Genomic DNA, 7,040 nt, shown 5'->3' on the forward strand with positions numbered 1-7,040 from the left:
ACGGCTCTCTCAAAGGTCACCGTTGGCCTTGTATGCTCTCCATGGCATCGCAAGTGTAGCTTTCTCCTGTGTCTTTGCTGGGTGTGCTTCATCTCTCTTGATACTTAGAATGTGGTCCAGATTCTCCAGAGCGCTGTCCTCTCTCTTTGCTTTGCATTCCTCTCTTCCCCCAGACCCTTCACTGACTCTCCCTCGAGACTCAGCTGCCCGTTGGCTGTTCTGGTTGTGGAGTCCACATTTCCTTTTGTTCTGTTCAGTGGAGGTAGAACTTAGTGAAGTTACAGGGCTGTTCTCTCCCTGAGCTTCATGAGAGTGTGAGCATTTGCCTTTGGCTCTGACAGTCAGGCACTCGCTCCCAGGACTCTGACCCTTAAGAAAATGAAGTGACCTCATTAGTTTTTATTATTAATTTGACACAATCTGGAGTTACCTGGGAAGAGGGAACTTGTGCGAACAACTGCCCTGATCAAATTGGCCCGAGCCATATCTGTGAGAGACTGTTTTGATTGATGATTGATATGGAAGGCTCAGTCCATCTGAGGCAACACAATCCCTAGGCAGGAGGGCCATGAACATGCACCAGCGAGCTTCTCATGGTTTCTGCTTCACTCCCTGCCCCTGGTTCTTCAATGATGGACTCTTATGTAAAAGTGTAAGCCCTGGTCATGGTGCTTAGCACAGCAAGAGAAAACCAAACCGGCACAAACAACAATATGAAGACATTCGGAGGGCTAACTCAACTGTGGTGGCAGCTGCAGAGGAACCACACGCTTTTACTCTTTCGTGACCTCTCTTTATTCCTTTCTTTTTTATTTCTACGTTAAAAATATTTTTTTTTACAAATTAAAATTTGCAAAATTTTGTGAACTTTGCAGAGGGTGTCATTGTAGCCCAAGTTGACCTTGAACTTGCTATGTAGCTCAGGCTGACTTTGACTTCCTCATCTTCCTTTTTCTGCCTTTTAAGCATTGGGTTGGGATGCCATCATGCCTGGTGCTACCACACGTATGGACATATATGTTTAAAGACACATATGCAGCACCATGAGCACATTTGTCACATGTAGCAATCAATAGTATGGGTCAAAAGACATCAAAACCTCTGTGAAATACTTTATACTTTTCATAGAACAAAAACTAAGAGAACCCATTACACATTAGTCAGCAATACAGTTCTTTTGATTTTTGCTCACAAACACGAGTATTGTGTAGAACATGTCTTCTTTGTTGCAGCCAGGCCCTGCCCCCTACTGTGCGTGGCTGAGTTCACAAGTCTTTTGTCACCTGTAGCTTCCTCCCAGAGCATGAAACTGACATTTCCTCCATGACTAAAACTGTCATTGTCACCAAAATCATCTTCATAAATCTCCATCAGAGTTTCCAGAGCCACTTTGGTCTCTTTGTCTATATGAAGTTGCTTCTACAAACTACTTATTAGTACCAAATATTTAAATATTGCCATGCCTGCGGAGAACTTTACCTGTGGGATTAGATCAGAATTGGAGTTACCAGAGAATACACCTAGGAGAACCCAGGTCTCTATTTTTCCTGTAACCATTCCCACTTAAAAGACTCAGAACTCCTTGAGAAAATACTATTACCCAGGGTAACCATGGAAAATCTATTAAAAGTAAAGACAGGCCTGGAGGTATACCTCAATTGATATAGTGTTTGCCTAGCCTGCTTGAAGTCCTGGGTGTGAGCCCAAGCAGCACATAAAGCCAGGAGTGGTGGCCATCTATACACTTGGGAGGTGGAAGAAGGAAGGTCAGAAGTTCAAGGTCATCTTTGGCTGTGAATATTGGGCCAGTCTGGATTACTTGAAATTCTGTCTTCAAAAAATAGCAAAGGTACATAAAGCTACGCATGGTGGTGCATGCCTGTAATTTTGGTACTTGAGCAGCTGAGGTAGAAGAATTAAGGCCATCTTGAGCTGCATTGTGTGATTCTTTCTCAAAAAAAATAAGATGTACTATGAATTTGATGCTCAGTAAAAATAGTAAGACTGGGGATGTAGCTCAGTCTGTGCTTAGCATGTGTAAGGCCATTAGCTCAATTCTTCAACATACACAAGACTGATAGAGTATCGAGTAAAGTAAGAGTCTGTGAACCCATACTGATAACCGATACAGATATACATAAGTGCATACATGCATGCACACATATATGCATAGAGGATATATATATATATATAGTTCTTTATAGTATTTTTATAACTTTTTCATATATTTAAAATGATTTCAAGTGGCGGAGCAGAAGGCCAGACAAGCTTGCTGGGCTGTGAGCAGCCGAGACAAAGATGGTTAAGGAAAGGTGTCAGATAAGTCCTTTCAAGATAGTCTTGAAGAAATTAAGAAGCGGATGAAAGACAAAAGGAATGAAAACTTGGCAGAGATTGGCAAACGCAAATCCTTTAACGTTGCTCCATGCTAAGTACCCACTAACACTTCTCCACTGCCGAAAAATTACCAAGATAACAACAGGTTGTTAGTTTTGGCAAATGAAAGATCCAAAGTGGGAGAAGCCCAAGATGTCATATCTTACAGCTGAGAAGAGGATGGTACTTCCTTGCATGTCAGCTGTCTACAGTGAAAGAGAAGCTAACTCCCCAACAAAGTGAAGCCCTTGATCAGAACCGGAAAGGATCTGTCTCAGAAGTGGCCTCCAGTAGTGACAACACCCTTGGAGACTTGTCTGTGAAGACCTTACGGCAAATTGCTCTTGAAGGAAATGACTGGCCATCCCAAACCAAAGAACCAAGTCCTTCTGTTCCTCCAGAAACACTGGGGAGTAATTTTGATTCGGATAAAGTCGAGCCTACTGATGATGTCTTACCTAGGACTGTGTCTTTCTGTTGCCACTTAAAGAAAGATTTTAGTAATGTAAGTTGCTCCACTAATTGGGGGGGGACTGTGAAGCCAGTTCTTGTGCGGAACAGTCTTTGGAAGTTAGAAGAAGTGGGTGTGAAGACCCAACTGTAACTCTGCACAAACTTGAAAATGTAGAACAAAATGTTTGTCTGTGGACCAAATTAACTTATCCCCTAGACTGGCTTTCGCAGGAAAGAACGCTAAAACAAAAGTCATTTTACCATCTGAACCTGAACAAACGGAAAGTAACCAACGTGCACAGAAAAGAGCAGAGCAGAGAAGAGCCAACCAGAAATGCAAATCAAAATCCTCACTGAGGTATGAGAGCAACAAAAGCAAAGATAAGCATAGTTTACCACCCACAAAACTGGATGGGTCTATTGGTTCCAGTGACGCTTATGATGCTAATCTGGGAGAGCGTGTTCACCTCACCCCTTTCCGACAAAAAATGAGTGGAGAAATCAACAGCTGTGCCTGGGAAGGGCGTGCTTTCGAACTGAGCGCCTCAGAGGGTGAGTCTGAAGACATCTGCCTGCCTCCTCGCAAGCACCTGATAGACCATGCCAGAGAATCAAGACAGACCAGTCACCAGGCCTCGGCCTAAAAGAGAAGAGAACTCAAGTACACGGATGAAAAAGATAGGGAGAAGGCTCCGCCAACCAGAACCCCCTACCGGTTTCCCACCCATGAATCAAGAGTCATCTGGTTGTAGCCTACAGGATGTCACCAATATCCTGCTGACTCCTGTAGTGAAAATCAGGGAACTTTCTCTGTCTCCGAAAAGGCATGAAGCATCCAGCTGTGCTTTGCCTAAGCGCAGGTGCACCACCATCACAAGCTGTAAGGAGCCCACACTCGCTTAGAAACTGAGAGGAGGGGACCTCTTTACAGACTTGTGCTTCTTGGATTCTCCTATTTTCAAGCAGAAAAAGGGTATGAGACACTCTCAAAGACATACAAAGCGCGCACAGTACTCTTTTTGTTGGATGCTATCGAAGAGGATCCTTCTCTGTTGCCTGATAGAGTCTGTGAGGCAGTGTGTAGTGGGCGGAACCATCCCTTATTGGCTCTGGGTCAGGATCTATACTTTCTAATTGTGTGGATTGCTACCAACATCTAAAATTTCTCCAGCAGGGGAATTTCAGAGTTGAAAATTTATAAAGATAGGTTGTGGGTCTTTCATAAACCCTTGACATCACAGTAAGACATGGCATAAATTCCTGAGAGTCCCTTATTTTACTATCATTGATTCTTTGGGAATCATGATTAAGAGAATTGATAGTTTGGGTTCTGGGACAAGATAACTGTTATGAACTCTGAGTATGTGTGTGGCATCATTCTTCATCAGAGTCGACATGTCATGGACCTCAGGCTAGCCCTTCATGTTGTCAGAAGTCCACAAGTATAAAAATGTGAAACGCAAGGGTTTCTGGTTTTGATCTATGTATAAAATGAAATAGTCCAGTTCAGAGAGTTGATCTTCTGCGGGTGTATATATATTTCTTTAAACTGAAATCACTCTAAGTGGTCCATTTTTAAAGAACAATGAAAGCTGGCCATTGTGGTAGCCACAATATAATATAAAGTCTGGCCATACATAATGGTGGCCATTGTGTTTCTCTTCAGCTCTTAACTGTCAGGTAACCTCGATTATCTTCCCTTCTGGCCTTAACCACGCCCATCTTGTCGTCCCTGTCAACTTTCCCTTTCTCTTCCCATTAGATTTGTCTTTATTAAGTTACCTGCAGCCTTCAGGCCCCAAACCAAGACATTTCGGTTTGGGGCTCCTCAGTGAACATTTGTATCAAATGGGCAAGGCCCAGGAGTAAATCCCACTGCAGACAACAGAAGGGCCTAGTGTTCATCTCAGACTGTCCACCATGACTTCCTGCAGTCCGTTCAGTCACACCGAGAGCTCCTCTCTGTAGCTCGTGAGCATCCCACTCTCCCGTTACAGGCTTACTCTCCAGCCACTCTTCCTTTTCAATGTTGAAGCCAAGTCCTGTGTGTGGCAGGAGCACCGTCACAGCAGGCTACAGCCACACTGTTTATCTTTTGTAATGTCACAGTTCCTCCAGAGCGACCATTTTACCTCAGAATAAATACAAGTCCACTTTCATCTCAGGGGCCTCCTGTGCCTGTGATTACCACAGTGTGGCCTACCCAGAGGTAGTCTGTATCCTGGTCCATACTGAGCAAGCTGGTTTGCGGGCCGTGTTCCATACAAGGTACATTTAGTTTTTATGTATTTAAAAAGTTGAAAACAAATACTTGGATTAAATTTGCCACTTAGCCTGCAGAACTTCAGATATTTATTTCCTGGCCCATTTAAAAAAAAATTTTTTTTCCCCACAGCCTGGTGTGATGGTGTATACCTATAATCTCAGCACTGTAGAGGCTGAGGCAGGAGGATCCTGTTTTACACCAGCTGTTCTGTAGATACTTGAATGTTTATCGCAAAGATCTTTGTGTTTTGTGTCAGCCTCGACCCTCACTCCATGCAGTCACTATTACCTTTCCAATTTTGGTGTGAGCACAGTCACTGTTACCTTAAAACTGCTGTTAGACTTTAGTCTTTCTCATGCTTCTGTATTCTTGATGTAGTATTTGTTTATAGGCTGTTAAGGGTTTTGTGTCAACATTTTTATCTGATATGCACAGATATATAAATTGATATGTATATTTATTAATTTATAATTGGCTTAAGAGGTTGAGACTTACCATGTTGGTAGATATAGATTATTTTTGTTATATAATATCTTAGAAATAAACCAGACTTAATGTCTCTTTTGAGAAAAAATAAATTATTTCAAAATAAAATATAAACTTCTATCCTTACCCTGTTTCTTATTAACTCCAGTGCTTCTAAATTTAACTGTACTATGCATTTATATATCCATATGTTCCTTCTTGTGCGTACCGCCCCCACTTTGAAGGGCACACATTCCGCAGTTGGTCACCAGTCAGAACAGGGTCTGGCACCTATTGCGTACTTAGTTATGCTCGTTATTGCATGGCGGCCTGTGCTACAGATGCGTTTGTTTTTTAGATTTCAGAATTATGTGCATGACATCATGACTTTGAATAGGAGAGAGCAGTGGGTCCAGGGAAGATACAATCTGCTTTTCAGTAGAAGAACAGAGAGTTCAAAATCAGGGGCATAGCTAGATGATGTTTCAAACTGAAAGAAAAACTTCCTCTACTCAGAGACCTCCCATCAAGAATTTTTAGTAAAAAATGAAACCAGCTTTTTTGTTTTGTTTTTGTTTTTCAAGACAGGGTTTCTCTGTAGCTTTGGAGCCTGTCCTGGAACTAGCTCTTGTAGACCAGGCTGGCCTCGAACTCACAGAGATCCGCCTGCCTCTGCCTCCCGAGTGCTGGGATTAAAGGTGTGTGCCACCACTGCCTGGCAAAAGAAACCAGCTTTAAGGCAAAAATAAGAATAAAGTATACCTTCCTTCTCTGCCTGTCATTAACAGTATCTTCGAAGTGATGTCTCTAAGTCGGAAAATATCTATAGATCTTAATTAGGGAGCTGGGGAGATGGTTCAATGGTGAGGGCATTTGTGACTCTTGGAAGAGTTCTGTTCCTAGCACCCACATCATGGCTTACAACCACCTGTAACTCCAGGTGCACACACTGCAAACAAGGCACACACACATAGATACAGACTGACCAAATGGGTAGATGAATGAATAAATAATAACAAATAAATATTTAATATTAATATTAGAATATTAATTATAATACATATAATAAATATAAAATAAATAATTATAGATACATGTCTGTGGTCAAACTAAGTAAACTTTTCTATATACAAACAACTTCTGTGGGGCTAGAGAAATGGCTCAGTGGTTCAGAGTACTGACTGATCATCTAGAGGTCCTGGGTTCAGATTCCAGCACCCACATGGCAGCTCACAATCATATGTAATTCTACCTCTAAGTGATCTGACCCCCCTCTTCTAGTCTCTGTGGGCAATAAATCTCAAAAAAGAAACAAAAAATGTTGTTGTATTACAGATCTCTAGTTCCCTCTTCACATATAGATATCTCTGAGACATTTCATGTCAACATTCAGGGCCGTACCATTCTCTGTGAGGGCACATTCTAATTCAGTGTGTAGATGGACTTAAATTTTGTTTAAACAGTCTGTGGTGAGCAATTT

At 42.1% G+C, this 7,040-nt stretch overlaps 1 pseudogene; it reads left to right on the forward strand.

The window, feature by feature from the left end:
* Window positions 1–2,298: 2,298 nt before the first annotated feature.
* Window positions 2,299–4,664, forward strand: LOC126511298 (shugoshin 1-like; annotated as a pseudogene).
* The last annotated feature ends 2,376 nt before the right edge of the window (window positions 4,665–7,040 follow it).

This window comes from Alexandromys fortis, unplaced genomic scaffold (genome assembly GCF_014885135.2).
Source record: "Alexandromys fortis isolate MF-2015 unplaced genomic scaffold, M_Fortis_MF-2015_v1.1 scaffold_97, whole genome shotgun sequence".
NCBI classification, from domain to species: domain Eukaryota; kingdom Metazoa; phylum Chordata; class Mammalia; order Rodentia; family Cricetidae; genus Alexandromys; species Alexandromys fortis.